Source organism: Acinonyx jubatus, chromosome B4, assembly GCF_027475565.1.
Source record: "Acinonyx jubatus isolate Ajub_Pintada_27869175 chromosome B4, VMU_Ajub_asm_v1.0, whole genome shotgun sequence".
NCBI classification, from domain to species: Eukaryota; Metazoa; Chordata; class Mammalia; order Carnivora; family Felidae; genus Acinonyx; species Acinonyx jubatus.
In genome coordinates this window covers 93,002,756-93,018,788 of record NC_069387.1, presented here as the reverse complement: position 1 = coordinate 93,018,788, position 16,033 = coordinate 93,002,756, and the positions used below count along the sequence as shown (strand labels likewise).

The following is a 16,033-nucleotide window of genomic DNA, read 5'->3' as shown; positions in this document are numbered from 1 at the left end:
GAAAGTCTAGCCGCCAATGCGGGCTGCAGGCGAAATCTTAAACTGGTGGGAGCTTGGGTTCTTGAGACCTTTGTGGAGCACCGTACCAGCCCTGCACTCTTTACGTTCAGTTTTGGTTTGGTTTGGTTTTTTGTTTTTGGGGGTGGGGGGGTGGTTTAGAGAGAGAGAGAGCACCTTTTTTTTTTTTTCTTAGACAGTTCGAGCAAGTGAGCACCAGTGGAAGAGAGGGGCAGAGGAAGAGAGAATCCCACGCAGGCTCCAAAGACGCAGGGCTCGATCCCACAACCCTGGGATCATGACCTGAATGGAAATCAAAGATTCAGATACTCAACCGACTGAGCCAGCCAGGCGCCCCTACATTTAGATTTGGATAGGAGAAAATAAATTTCTATTTTATTTAAAACTCTAGGGTCTCTTCTCAACTGAATTTAATTTTAACTGATACTCCATCTCAGGACCTTTGTACTTTTGCACTATTATTTTTTTCTGTCTGGGATGTATTTTCTCGGTGTCTATGTAGCTAACTCATTCTCATCCTTCAGGTCTTAACTCAGAAATCAAGGCACACGGGTGGCTCAGTGTGTTAAGCATCCGACTCTCGATTTTGGGCTCAGGTCATGATGTCATGGTTCCTGAGTTCGAGCCCTTTATCACGCTCTGCACTGTCAGTGCTTAGGACTCTTTCTGCCCCTCCCCTGTACACTCTCATTCTCTCTCCCTCTCAAATAAATAAGAACTTTAAAAAAAGAAAGAATCTCTGACAGGCCTTCCTTCACCACCATTTTTAAAGTATCTCCTTTTCCCATTTATTTTTAAATAACATTTATAATTTATCATTATCTTTATTGTTTGTTATCTGTTTCCCTTTACCCCACTAAAAATTTAAGTTCCATGGGGGCAGGGGCTACATCTATTTTGATCACTGCTTTATCCCCCACACATAGTATACATTAGCTAAGTACTGTTGAATGAATGAAACATTGAATAAATAAACCATTGAATGAATGAAATAGATTCTTTTCTAAAATTAGGTAAGCTTTTTTTTTTTTAAATGTCTTGAAAGGTTTCCTTCACATAATATGTAAACTCCTGGGCACCTGGGTGGCTCAGTCGGTTGAGCATCCCACTTCAGCTCAGGTCAGGAACTCAACGGTTCATGAATTGGAGTCCTGTGTTGGGCTCTGTGCTGGCAACTCCGAGCCTGGAGCCTGCTTCTTATTCTGTGTCTCCCTCTCCCTCTGCCCCTCCCCAGCTCTGCGTTCACTCTCTCAAAAGTGAATAAATGTTAAAAAAATATATATATTTTTTTTAGTAAGTAAATAAAATCCAAGCTGGGAAGCAGATAGGAAAAACTGTGCTAAACTAATGGAATGTACTAGCTTCCATCCCTGGATAATGAAGATGTATATCTTTTTGGGGGAAATTGACAAGGCTATTATAGGAAAAACAACTTAATTGGTAAGGCTGACTGGCAAATCAGAAAGAATACTCAATATCGTATATGGGGCAGAAATTTCCATTATGTAGTGGTCTGATTTATTATGTAACTTACTGGATCTCAGATTCTTCATCTAAAATGTAGGTAAGAATCTTAAGCTTTGAATGGTAATATAAAAGTTTAATAGTCCATCTTGGGAGTGAGTGACAGAACACATGTTACACATTAATTTGGTTTTCAGGTGTTATTTTAACAAGTGATTATGTCTTGTTAGTACTGGCAAGGGTTCAGAGAAATAGGGCTTCTTAAACTTCCGAGTATATAAATGGCACACACTTCTAGAGTGCAGTTTGACAGTATGTATCAGAAGCCTTGAGCATGTGCATTTGACCCTGAAGTTCCTCTTCTAGAAATGTATCATAAGGAAATAAGAATATGTGTAACAATTTGATTGCAAGAGTATTCATTCCTGTATTGTTTGTTAAGATATTCCTTAAATAGGGGCGCCTGGCTGGCTCAGTCAGTTGAGCATCTGACTGCGGCTCAGGTCATGATCTCACGATTCACAATTCGAGCCCCAAGTGGGGCTCTGTGCTGACAGCTCGGAGCCTGGAGCCTGCCTCAGGTTCTGTGTCTCCCTCTGTCTCTGCCACTCCCCAGCTCACACTGTCTCTCTCTCAAAAATAAACATTAAAAAAAATTTTTTTAAAGATACTCCTTAAGTAAATTAAGCTACACACATAGAACAGTATTCGGCCATTAAAAATGATGTGGAAGAAATGTTATTGACCTGATATATTAAGTGTAAAGAGGAAGTTTTAAAATGTACAGTTGATCCTTGAATAATGCAGGGGTTGGGATGCCTAACTTCCTCCCTCACATAGTTAAAAACTGCTAATAGTGTACCATTGACCAGAAGCCTTACCAATAATATAAACAGTCAACATATTTTGAATGTTATATGCATTGTATACTGTATTTTTACAACAAAGGAAGCTAGAGAAAAAAAATATTAAGAAAATTACAAGGAAATTCATTTACAGTATTGTACTATATTTATCGAAAAAAAAAAATCTGTGTGTAAGTGGACCCATGCAGTCCAAACCTGTGTTGTCAACTGTAATTCCAATTTTGTAGAGATTTGTAGTCTCACAGAGATCTAACAGGATATGTGCAAAGGGTTAATTCAACCTTGCAAAAGTATTTTTATTTAGAGCTATTTTTATATCATTATTTCTATTTCATTTTTTAATTTTCATAGAATAAAAATTTTGTATAATAGTAATAAAAAACGCTATTTCTCTCTTTATAAAACCGAGTGAATGATTTGGAACAATAGTATCACATACTCAGTTGCCAAGCCTGATATCTTTTATCCTTCTTCCCTATGCCTCACAAATAGTTATCAATTATTGTGTATTTTATCTTCCAATGAAGACATAGTAATAGCAGCAACAGATGTAGCAAACACTTACGATTGACTACATGCCAGGCATTGTTGTAAGCATTTTACCTATGTTAACTCCTGAAATCCTTACATCTACCATATTTTGTGCTAGGATCTGCTAAAATCTGTAGTTCGAACTAAATTCTCTGTTAGGGCAGAAAAAAAGAGGACTGTTGTGTCAGATAATTTCACCAAGTAGCTGTTTAATTTCCATGTTGAATGACTGGATAGCTGGGGATGAAAGGAAGGGACATTTTCAGTGAGGGGAATAACATGAGCAAAGGCAGATTGTACATTCTGGGGTTGCCACAGGCAAAGCACCACAGATTGGGCGACTTAAACAACAAATGCATTTTTGCTCACAGCTGTGGAGGCTAGAAGTCTGAGACGGTTTCTTCCCAGAGCCTTGTTCTTGGCTTCTAGATGGCCCTTTTCATGTTTATGTGGTTTTCTCCCTGTATGTGAATTTGTTTCCAAATTTCCCCTTTTTATAAGAACACCAGTCATATTGGATTAGGACATACCCATATGACCTCATTTAACATTAATTACCTTTTTAAAGTTCCTATATCCAAATGTAATAACATTTTGAGGTAAGGGGATTAGCACCTCATAAATTTTGGGGGGACACAACACAATCTGGGTCAGCTTAGAAGCAGAAATGAGCATGGGCCAGCAACTAGAACCAGACTCAGATAAGCAGAAGGGGGCTAGTGGAAATTATGTAGAATAAAGAGGCAGGATTTTGGAGTGTTTTAAAATGCAGAGCAAAAGAGACAATAGATGGTTTTTAAGAAGTTGCTAATCAACCCATTTCCAAAGTTTAGTCAGCACCAAAAAGGAAAAAATAAGTAGAACCGTTTGTAGTATATCTTTCATCATGTCCACTTTTATCACGTAACATCACTGCTCTCATCTTGCAAAGATAATTACTTTAAATTATGGATCAAAAAAATTATGAATCCTCTCAAAATTAATGTTTTTACCTATTCAGATCACTTTCATACAATACAAGTTTTTTCCCATATCAGGTAAAAGAATCAACAAAATAACTTTTTTTACTTTGCTTTCTCGACTACATTAACTGTTGAATGTTTTAATGCATGGTTAAGATATTTTCTTAGTGCCAATTCTATCCCACATATGAATTATAAATTATCTTCCACTTAAGTAAAAATCCCTCCCCCAACAGTTTCCAGAATCAATGAATATAGAAGTAAATCAATCTAAAACACAAGAAATGGGATGCTTGGGTGGCTTAGTCGGTTAGGTGTCTGATCTCAGCTCTGGTCATGAACTCACAGTTTGTGAGTTCGAGCCCCGTGTCAGGCTCTGTACTTGACAGCTCAGAGCCTGGAGCCTGCTTCAGATTCTGTGTCTCCATCTCTTTCTGTTCCTCCCTGGCTCGCACTCTGTCTCTCTCTCAAAAATAAAGATTTAAAAAAAAATTTTAGGGGTGCCTGGGTGACTCAGTTGGTTAAGCGTCTGACTGGTTCGGTTTGTGGTCTCGCAGTTCCTGAGCTTGAGCCCTAAATTGGGCTCTATACTGACAGCTCAGAGCCTGGAGCCTGTTTCAGATTCTGTTTCTCCCTTGCACCCCCCAACTCTGTCTCTCTCAAAAATAAAAATAAACATTAAAAAAATGTTTTTTAATTTTTTTAAATAAAACCTGAGAAATCAGCCAATACATTTCTGTTTAAAGAAAAACGGATTAAACACTGACATGATAGCAGGAATAAAAGCAATTTATGTACACAATAGATTGAAAAAAGAATTATCTGTGCTTTTTAAATACTAATGGCCTTAGTCATAGCCATTCAAATGCTGAATATTAACCTGTTTTGTAACTGAGGAACTTAAAGTGAAAATACATTCAGTATAAAAGAAAATGAAGATTACAAAGACAATGAAACAGTAAAGGTTATGAAATCTGTAGATCTTAAGAAAGCCTTGGTCCTGGAAGAAACACCCCTACTTGAACTGATCCCATCCTATTCAATAATTCTTACTCTCAGGAGCTATTTATGTTTTATGTTTTTTTGGTTTGTTTTTTTAAGTTTACTTATTTTGAGAAAGAGACCACATGAGTAGGAGAGGGGCAGACAGAGAGGGAGAGGGAGAGAATCTCAACCAGGCTCTGCACTGTCAGCACACAGTCCAATGCGGGGCTCGAACCCAGGAAACCGTGAGTTCATGACCTGAGCCGAAACTGAGAGTTGGACGCTTAACCACCCAAGCAACCCAGGTGCCCCAGAACTGTTTTATGTTTAACCTAAAAGTTTTACATTGCTTTTTTATTTTTATTCCTTGAAAGTGCTCACACTGCAAATTGTTCATGGATGAAATATAGAGCTTAGCACATTTTTTCCCTACAAAATTATGGCATAAATTTGCTCAGTTTTCTATCTGATTGCTAATAAATGTTATGCCACAGAGTTTGTAAAAGAAACCCCTTAAGGACTAAATGTGTAGAGCATGCTGCAAAGTGCAAGAAGTAAACTAAAAATGAATCTATAAACCTACATCTGGACCACCTGAATGCTGACAAACATAATGCAGGGGTAAAGTTTTGTAAAGAGATATAATTCAGGACACCTGGCTGACTCAGTCCATGAGCATGCGACTCTTGATTTCCAGGTGATGAGTTCATGCCCTAGTTGGATGTAGAGATTACTTAAAACACACCAAAATTTTTTTTAAATAAGTAGATATAGTTCAGTCCTAAAAGGGTAAGTAGAAACTAATATATTATTGTTTCTAACCATCCATCACACATTACAGTGCTTGAAAACAGTCAAAAATCTGCCACAAAAAAATTACACACGTTCTGTATACATCAGAAACAGTCATCTTTGAAATCAAAAGTAAATAGTTTAAAAACTTTGTTTCAAAAAAAACTGTCAATTACCTGGTTAAACATGAATAGTTAATTCACTTCTCAAAACCTGCATTGGAAATTTTCTGTGAGTACACATGATACCAGTTTCATTTAAACAAACAAAACTGTTATCATAGAGAAGTCTGTTCAGTAAGAGGGACAAATATTTAATTAATACATATACCAGGATGCCTTAAGTTGCAAAGTTTAAGAAAAGTCAGCAACAGGTTAAATATACCAGTGTTCAACTTTGACATCTTTCAAAATAGGAAGAGAATAAAGCCTTTAGCTCACCTTTCCAGTCTGTAACAAATTCAGTAGAACTAATAAAATCTGTTACTGGATCACTAGCTTAGCTTCTATGCATGTTTGTAAAAATTGCATAAAATTGTAAGAGTATAAGATCTAAAAATAAAAAAAAAAAAAGCCAGGACATACTGTACTTCAAGCATTCACCATTCTAAAATGAGTCATTGTCATTTATGATAAATGACCAGCATCTCTAATAAGGCCATAATTTGAGGAGGGGGAATATGTTTTTTTTTGTACATATTCTTTTTCTTTTAAAAAAAAAATGTTTATTTTTGAGAGAGACAGAGCAGAGAGTGAGGGGGAGACAGAGAATCCCAAGCAGATTCCATGCTGTGAGCGTGGAGCCCAATGCAGGGCTCAAACTCACAAGTCATGAGATCATGACTTGAGCTGAAATCAAGAGTCTGACACTTAACTGATTGAGCCACCCAGGCACCATTTGTACATATTCTTCTTAAGATTGCTTCTTAATATATTCTACTCATATTGAAGTTACTATTTATTTATAAAAGCATTTTATAGTACTTGTGAATCTTAAACATCAGCATTTTGTGAAATCTCATTACAATGTCTATAGTGACACTATATCAAACACATAGAAAAATTTTTATCTTCAACCCCTCACCTATACATTTCATGCAATATTTGATGCTTAAAAATACCAAAATGAAAAAAATGCCAAAATAATAATGAAAATAAGTAAAAGAATTTGAACAGTTCCTTAGAAATCCTTATGTAAAGATTTCTCTTACAATTATGTTTCCAAAGTTTTGCATTATTTTTATGACATTCTTTCTGAACTCTTCATAAATTTTCTACAGCCTCATAGAATTGGTTTCCAGATATAAACATAAAAGGATGCTTTTAATATAACCAGTTTTGGCAATAAAAGAATAAATGCTTTCTCATCTGAATACAATGTTCTGTTCTGATGTGGTATCCATTTATCATTCATTATTCAAATGTGATTGACTCAGTTATGTGCCACACGTCTTTTATTGTCATGTAATTCTCAAAGAAACTATCTAATAGTATAATTTCCTCCATGTTCTTATTTGTAGCAGATCTCCAGTTTAAACTTGTGACCCATATTTTGCCCTTCAAATATCCTTATCTTTGTATTGAATTACTATTTATTGCTCATCAGCTTTCATATTGATCACAGCAATGTTAAAGCTGCTTAGTATTCTGACCTGAACATTATAGATGTTATTACTCGCCGGTGCTTTTGTGGATCACTATCATCTGTAAAAATAGGTAGCCTAAAAAGAAAAAACAAATAAGGTAACCGGTGAGAAAAATATAAGATCCATGGAACTAGAAAGTAGTTGTAACAAACCAATCAGCACAAGAAAACCTCAAACAGTAATTAGAGATAAAATATGAGATCAATATTGGCCTGATAATAATTATAGCTACCACTTAATTTGGCATCTACTAAATTGCAAGCACCATAATTACATGATTTTATTCAGCTGCATAACATGAGATAAGTAGTATTCACACTGTACAGATGAGGAAATGGAATCTCTAAGAAAGGTTGCCTTCAATCATATAAATTATTTCCAACTTCACAGCCAGTTCTCTCTTTTTTAATTATGTAGTTTATAATATTGTGATATATATCTGTGTGTGTGTGTGCGTGGGGGGGGGGGGCTTTTGGGGGAAAGAGTCCATAGATTCCATGAGATTCTCTTAAGTGTTCACTAGTGAAAAAGTCTAAGATAAACACTAAAACCTACTGTAGGTTCAGTGCATTTATTATGAGAAAGAAACTCCAAGGTAGTTTGGCTGAATCAATCAAATGAATAAATATGGAGAACCTAGATAGATCATTAAAATTCTGGCTCAACTAACAATTATTGAGTTCCTATTATGCACCAGCCATACAAATTATGTAGTACTGTTCCTCAATCTTGAATAATATAGGAATACCCTATAAGAATTATTGTGTGTATCCAATATGATAAACATTTTAAAGTTACCCTAATATGTGCTATGTGCACGTAGAAAATTTGGTGTAAACCTGTACTGATCGCTCCTTTTTAACTATTAAACCAGAAATAATAGAAATTAAACTAAAATATTTGAAATTAATAACATCAATTTTAAAGCAACAAAGACTATTGTTTTGCTGAGCTGGAAGTCATTGGAAATTAATACAGCACATGTTTGTTGTAATTTGGAATGCCTACATTACTATATGATAATTCAATTTTCCCATTAGTTTTCTCTGTTACAATTTTTTTTAAAAAAATCTTTGTTCCAGAACAAAGCAGGAACAATATTTGACCTTTGCCTGTCATGTATGCATCATTCATTTGTTTGTTTTTATTCTCTACTGTAGCCCAGGGCAATTTAAGTTTTATAGCTTGGCACTAACTCAGTTATAAACACAAAAACCTGGTATTCAAATCAGGTGAAAAGTTTGTATTTATATAATGGTCTTCCCTGTGATCCAAAGTATAGTTACATTTTCAAGTTATTTTTGAAATGAAACCTCAAAACTAAAGGTTTTTGAGGAGAAATCACAAACGTTCAAGAATATATTACTGAATCACCGGGGATTGGAGAAGCAAAGGTTAAGAACTTGGGGTTTTAGAATAGCTCAGACCTGAAATTTTATCCAACTAAAATACACACAAGCTGAGGTCCCTTAGGCAAGATGCTTAACCTCTCCAAGCCTCAGTTTTGTTACCTTAAAATTGTACATAGAAAGATTACCATGTCTTTCAGGGTTGTTAACATTTTATGAGATGATCTTTGTAAACCTTAGCATAATGTAGAATAAAGCAAACAATCACAAAATACTAGTTGCTATAATGATAGTATTTTTATGTGAAATACTACATGTAATCTAAGAATTTTGAATAGAGAAGCTAATTATTAAGGGAGCATCTGAGAGGGAAAAATACAAGAAAATAATAGATAATATAAAAGCCATTTAAAAATGACAGCAAACACAAGTGTGCTCACTGGCTGTTACATGTTTTCTGTTGAGAAATAAAAAGTCAGGTAAGGCAGGAAAGTGAAACATATTCTTAAATTATTACATTTTTATAGCATCAAGTAGTGATTATGTTGTACTTTGTACTGTAAGAATACTTTTTTTAAATAAAATAAACATTAGCTAATCTTTTTCAGTTGCTGGGATGACATCCCTTCTACGATTACAGGATTTTTAAGGCCTATGAGTTTTTAAAGACATTGTTTACAAGAAGATAGTTGCTAAACATTTATAATAATTCTCAAGTAACTTTCTGTTTTTAATAAGGTGTCCAACTCTATATGAAGTAGCTAGAACTTATCATTTCAGGTGTTTTTAAAAGACTGCCTGGGGCACCTGTCTGGCTCAATAGGTAGAGCATGCAACCCTTGATCTTGGGGTTGTGAGTTTGAGCCCCGCGTTGGGTGGAGAGATTACTTAAAAAATGAAATAGTATTTAAGAAAACAAAATAAAAGACCACCTAGACTAGAGGTATACACCGTATATTCTAAAACACTTGTATGTCATCAATATAAATAATATTAGTTGCTATTAGTTTCTGGATTTTAAAAGTTGCTCCATCTGCTATACCTTTGACTGGTGATGGTGATGGTCTTGGAGAAATATCTCCATATCTTCTCTTTTCCTTTTAATGAAGCAGCCTACAATTAGGAAATCACTGTTCGTAAGCATAACCCACGTAAGTGGGCATAGAAACAGTTAAGTGGCAAAACTCAGAAAAGCAGCCATTGACTTACAAGCTCAGCAGCTGCCACTGAGGAGATATTTGATAATGTAGAATAAAAAGAAATCATAACACATAAGACTTTTAATTAGGAGGGAAGACCTTTTCTGGTAGCCTCATCTCAAAAGACAATTGTTCCAGGGAATTTTTTTCTCTCTTCTTTTTTTTTCTTTCTTTCTTTCTTTCTTTCTTTCTTTCTTTCTTTCTTTCTTTCTTTCTTTCCTTCCTTCCTTCCTTCCTTCCTTCCTTCCTTCCTTCCTTCTTTTTTTCTTAAAAACCTCTTACTATAGTAGCAGAGGGAGGAGAAAGCCTCTATTTTGAATGAACCAACAACAGACATACTTACTGTACTGCTTTAAGGAACTTGCATAGATCTGTGTAGTTCCTTGTGGACTCAAAAATTACAAAAAGAAGAGAGGGAGGGAGGATACCAACTGGGTTCCTCAGACTAATTTCACGAGATACTGGTAAGTATTCTGTGGGGAAAAAAAAAAAAAAAGGATTCCATTGTAAATTAAGCACAGGGAATGCTGAGTTAAACAAAGTAAAAGAAGTTTCATTATTGCAACATTTACTGGAATTTTTAATATGTATATTTTTAATATATATACACATGTCTCTAAGTGCCTTCATTATTTGTATTTAAGATTTAATACCTCACAAAACCATGAACTATCTAACTACATTTAAGAAAATACTGTAATTGGTGGGGGGGGGGGGGGAGGCGCCTGGGTGGCTCAGTCAGTTAAGCGTCTGACTTCGGCTCAGGTCATGATCTCTCAGTCCATGAGTTCGAGCCCCACGTCGGGCTCTGTGCTGACAGCTCAGAGCCTGGAGCCTGTTTTGGGTTCTGTGTCTCCCTCTTTCTCTGCCCCTCTCCCGTTCATGCTCTGTTTCTCTCTGTCTCAAAAATAAATAAACGTTAAAATTAAAAAAAAAAAAAAAAGAAAATACTGTATTTGGGGCACCTGCGTGGCTAGTCAGTTAAGCATCCAACCCTTGGTTTCAGCTTAGGTCGTGATCCCAGGGTCATGGGATTGAGCTCTAGTGTCAGGCTCCACATTGAGCGTGGAGCCTGCTTGAGATTCTCTCTTTCTCTCTCTCTCTCTCCCATGCTCGCGCTCTCTCTCTAAAAAAGAAAAAAGAAAAAAAAAACCTGTACTTGAATGGCATAAATTTTGGATTCCTGTAGACTAAGACTGAGGCTTTGTCATCACTATAAGGAATTGGCATGGGGTTGAATTGAATATCACAGATATTTTGAACAGGAGGATCAAATAAGAGCTATTTCTCTTATCCACACAAGACTAAGGTTTACCGATATATTAAACAAGTATTGGCTGATATTTAATACCACATATTAATATGTGGTAATCACGGCAATATTATAGTGATAGCTAAATATTTTTTACACACACATTTACAACAGCATTCTACAACGTAGGTTAAAATAACTTTAGGGGTGCCTGGGTGGCTTAGTCTGTTAAGCATCCGACTCCTGATTTCAGCTGAGATCATGGTCTCACCGCTTCTGAGATTGAGCCCCACATTGGGCTCTGCGCCGAGATCATGAAGCCTGCTTGGGATTCTTTCTCCCTCCCTCCCCTTTCTCTCTGCCCCTCCCCACCCTGCGTGCGCTCGCTCTCTGTCTTACAAAATAAATAAACTTAAAAAATTAAAATTAAAAACCCAGAGCATTAACTGAGTAGTGTCACAGCCAGCCCTATCACCACCACCACTCCTATGCACTCTTAAAAAGAGAGAGAGAGAAAGAGAGGGAGAAAGGAGGCCTTTTGGAGAAAGCAGTGTTTGTGGACAAGCTGTTCCCCAATATGTGGTTGGGGTGAAGAGTGCTTGAAGAGAATTGCTTCTAAAGATTGGGTTTATAAAACATAGGGAAACACATCTTTTCTCTGTTGGCCATTTGCTTAGCCGCCCAGATCTGTTCATCTCCTAGGGTGGAGGAAGAGAAAGAGGTTTTGAACAATAATAGACAGCTGTGCCCATCATTTCGTGTGGCAAGAATAATGAAGTTTCCTGTAGGTGGTGTGAATGTCAGGAAAGGTTAAGTGGCTTGAGCCATTTTGTCAGAATAAGGACTGACTGCAGCAAGAGTGAACGATTGCAGCAAGAAAAATGGAAGAGATCCCAGTAATTGGAACCCAGTTTTTGGACACTGGCACATAGAGGTTATCAGTATCTAGTCAGTGAAGATTGCATTCTTACCCAGTCAAGTAGAGAAACATTTGCCCTTTTGTCTTTCATGTAAGGAAGCCTTTGCCCTTTTCTTTGTCCCTTCTTTCTGCCATGAACGAGGGCACTAAGTCTGGGAAGGGAGGGAAAACAGGTATCTGTGAGCCAGGATGTTCCCCTACTGCCTCCAAGTCACTAGAGCTTTACCTGTACTAAGGTGGGTGGTAGGCAGGAGAAGGAGGGCAGAAGAGTTTTGAATTGAGCTAGAGATTGAAGCTTTCAAGTTAACAAGACTGATTATTTAATCTTAGGTTGTTATGTTTTAATAAAGTGTCTGAAAATCACAGAATATATATGTAACATATCATTAAAGGAGCCACCCCTCTGGAAACAAGGAAATTCTACCTGATGTTGTTGGGGATAGTTACTGAAAATAATAAAGACATTTCTTGTTTATTCTCTCAAGGGTTTGAAACATTTTGCTAAGGAAAACAAACACTTTAAAACATTTATCCTTAAGTTTTATAAAAATTGTGATTTCTATAATTCTTCATCAATCTCTTTTGTGAACTTTCTGAATTTCTGAAGTTTAAAGCATCCTTACAAGTACTTTAGAGGTGTATCCACAACTGACAGTTTTGGTGAAGATTCTAGGGGTCCAGGTAACAAAGTAAACAACACCATTTACACAATGTATTTTTTTTAAGCCCTGCTTTTTATTTTACATTTGCCCTCATTACAAAGACAAGCAGCTATGTCATTCAATCCTGATATTGTCACCCACACGCCGCAGTGTCATTCAATCCTGCTATTGTCACCCTGGCCAGATTTTAAACCAAAAGTAGAATTAAAGAGCCAAGGGGTCTCAGGGCGCCCGGGTGGCTTAGTGGGTTGAGCGGCTGACTCTTGATCTCATGGTTAGTGAGATCGAGCCCTGTGTCAAAATCAAGCCCTGCATCAGGCTTTGCACGGACAGTGCTGAGCCTACTTGGGATTCTCTTCCCTTCTTGGTCCCTCCCCTGCCTATGCTCTTTTTCTCTTTCTCTCTCTCTCTCAAAATAAATAAAACTTTTTAAAAAAGAAAAGAGCAAGAGGTCTAAAGTACCTCTTTACTTTTTACATTGGCCTTAAGTTTTTTAATCAAATGAAATTTCACAAAATTTTAGATCAGTGTCTTTACTTCCAATTCAATAAAATTAATACAGTTTCACCCAGAAAAGAGCAAAGAGTAGATCTAAAACTTTTGTTTAATACGATTTAAGATGTAGGGGCGCCTGGGTGGCTCAGTCAGTTAAGCGGCCGACTTTGGCTCAGGTCATGATCTCACAGTCCGTGAGTTCTAGCCCCACGTCGGGCTCTGTGCTGACAGCTCAGAGCCTGGAGCCTGCTTCAGATTCTGTGTCTCCTTCTCTCTGACCCTCCCCTGTTCATGCTCTGTCTCTCCCTGTCTCAAAAATAAATAAACGTTAAAAAAAAAATTTTTTTTTTAAATATGATTTAAGATGTAATCTTCCAGGGCAGTAGTGAATTTCATTGATGTTTCAGGAATAATATCTAGCATGACCTGTTCAAACCTTTTAACCATCTAATTCAATATGATATGAAGCATGAAGAATTATTCTTTGTTTGTTTATTAGTGAGGGAATAATACAATACAACTGATTGCTTAGCAACTTCAGATCTGGGGACAAACAATTGAATCATTCTCATGTGAAGAACAACATGAGGGCATGCAAATCCTCGGTGCATTCTTGCTGACAAATATTTACTATGTGCCAGGCACTGATCCAAACACAGGGAAATAGTGCAGTAAGGAAGGCAGATAAGTTCCCTGTTTTCCTGGAAGAGATAGACAATAAACAAATATTTATCATAATATTATGCAGTGATAAGAATTATGAAGGAAATGAAGCAAGATAAGGGCTAGAGAGTGACTACGGGATTGGGTGCTCTTTTAGATAAGGTAGTCAGTGAAGACTTCCCTAAGGAGGTAACATTTGAGCAAGTGATCTGCAGGAAATGAGGTTTCATCAAGTTCAGTTGAAAGACACATGATTTTGGTGTCAGCTATGTTAGCTATGAATTTAATATCCCTTATAGACTCTCTCTCTCTCTAGACTGATAGGGAGGGACAGCAGTGAGGGAGAGATAGAGATATCTATGTATGTAAAATCGACAGCCCCATCCAAGAAACACAGTTAACTTGTCTTTACAAAAAGTAGCATATTGCTATGGATAGTTATATCTTCATAGAAACTGATTTTTTGTTGCTTCTGGTCTCATTCATTTCATTCTGTTTTAATTGAGCAGATCTTTATTAAGTGATTGCTATGTCCCAGGCCTTATTCTAGGCTCTTGCCACATGTCAGTAAATAAAACAGATGAAGATCTGACTATGTGGAGATTACAGTCTAGCAGGAAAAGCTAGACAATGAGTAATAAACATGATAAATTATATACTATGTTAGAGAGTGATTTATGCGGGGCGCCTGGGTGGCTCAATCAGTTGAGTGTCAAACTTCAGCCCAGGTCATGATCTCGTGGTCCGTGAGTTTGAGTCCCATGTCAGGCTCTGTGCTGACAGCTCAGAGCCTGGAACGTGCTTTGGATTCCCTCTCTCTCTCTCTCTCTCTCTCTCTCTCTCTCTCTCTCTCTCCCCCTCCCCCTCTCCCTCTCCCTCTCCCTCTGTCTCTCTGTCTCTGTCTCTCTCAAAAATAAACATTAAAAACATTTTTTAAAGTTATTTATGCTATATAAGAAAAATTAGCAGAGAAATGGAGATTATAAATACGAAGAAAATGGTAGGTCTCATTAGTAAATAGGCTATTCGGGGTGAATCTCACTGTGGTTAGACCAGAGCAGACAGCTGAAGAGATGAAGGAGTTAGCCAAGTGCCTCTCTGAGGAAACAGCTCTCATTGACACATACCTGCAAACACACATACATGCTTTTGCCATCAAAGAAGTTACTATCTTTTTTTCAAGACTCATTATTATTGTAGCTTATAAAAGAATAGAATGGATATACCATTACTATAACTGCTTGGTGGTGTGAATCTGTTATCTTTTATTTATTTAAATGATAGCCTAGATAGATAGATAGATAGATAGATAGATAGATAGATAGATAGAATTTTTAACATGAGATTATGAAGCACTGTCTTAGTTTTTTTTGAAGCACTGCCATTTTAAAAGATGCTAAAAATAACATGATTAGAAACACATTTTTATATACTGGCATGTGTAGGTCACACAGTAAATATATTCTTTCTTTCTTGTTCATAGGTAATGGTATTCAAAGTTATGTTAGAAATCCAAAATAATTTAAGATAAATTGAAGAGGTGCCTGGGTGGCTCAATCAGTTAAGTATCCGACTCTTGACCTCTGCTCAGGTCATAATCTCACCGTGGAATCAAGCCTCGGATTCTGCTCTGACACCACAGAGCCAGCTTGGGATTCTCTTTCTCCCTCTCTCTCTCTGTCCCTCCCCTGCTCTCTATCAAAATAAATAAATAAAATTTAAAAAAAGATAAATTGAAAAACATGATAGCTTTCTTACTTCATTCTATAAATTGAATGCAGGTTTAACAAACATAAGGATTTGTTAGTATGAGCAGTTAGAAAAATAGACTGTTCTGAGTTCCTTTAATAAAATAATTTAGATTCTTTCATGTTATTTTTGCTTCATTTTATCTGCTTTCCAGATATCATTAACTTTATTATAAGTTTAATAAAATCAACCTTCATCAATTTACATGCAATGTCTGTTATTTTGTAAAGTAAAATCTAATCTTTATGTTCCGAAGACATGACTTTTTTTTTTTAATTTTTTTTTTTAACGTTTATTTATTTTTGTGACAGAGAGAGACAGAGCATGAACGGGGGAGGGGCAGAGAGAGAGGGAGACAGAGGATCTGAAGCAGGTTCTGTTCTGACAACAAACAGCCCAATGCAGGGCTCGAACTCAGGAACTGTGAGATTATGACCTAAGCTGAAGTTGGATGCTTAACCCACCAAGCCACCCAGGAAGGCA

General features: G+C 36.6%; 1 long non-coding RNA gene across 1 annotated transcript; it reads right to left on the bottom strand.

The window, feature by feature from the left end:
• Positions 1-144: 144 nt before the first annotated feature.
• LOC128316430 (uncharacterized) lies at positions 145-14,668 on the bottom strand. The gene is made up of 2 exons (XR_008300340.1): positions 12,034-14,668; positions 145-10,283 (listed from the first exon to the last, which is right to left on the bottom strand). It is a non-coding gene; the product is annotated as an uncharacterized LOC128316430 (long non-coding RNA).
• Positions 14,669-16,033: the final 1,365 nt, after the last annotated feature.